Genomic DNA, 221 nt, shown 5'->3' with positions numbered 1-221 from the left:
GCCCGCTCGGGGCTGCTGGGGCTGTGGGTGCACCCCAAAGCCTCGCGGTGGGGTTTAGGCTGGGTTTAAAGCTCCTGAGTCATGGGGACCTGCCGCTAAACCCGGCTGGTGAGAGCGGGACAGCTCAGGCACTGACAGCGGTTTGATTGGGAGCGGCCTTCAGCCAAAACAAACCGAGGCAGACTCAGACTGGCACGGAAAAGGCCGCATGGGGGTTGGAC

Source organism: Geospiza fortis, unplaced genomic scaffold, assembly GCF_000277835.1.
Source record: "Geospiza fortis unplaced genomic scaffold, GeoFor_1.0 scaffold1250, whole genome shotgun sequence".
In the NCBI taxonomy this organism is placed as follows: Eukaryota; Metazoa; Chordata; class Aves; order Passeriformes; family Thraupidae; genus Geospiza; species Geospiza fortis.
This window is presented reverse-complemented; position numbering follows the sequence as displayed.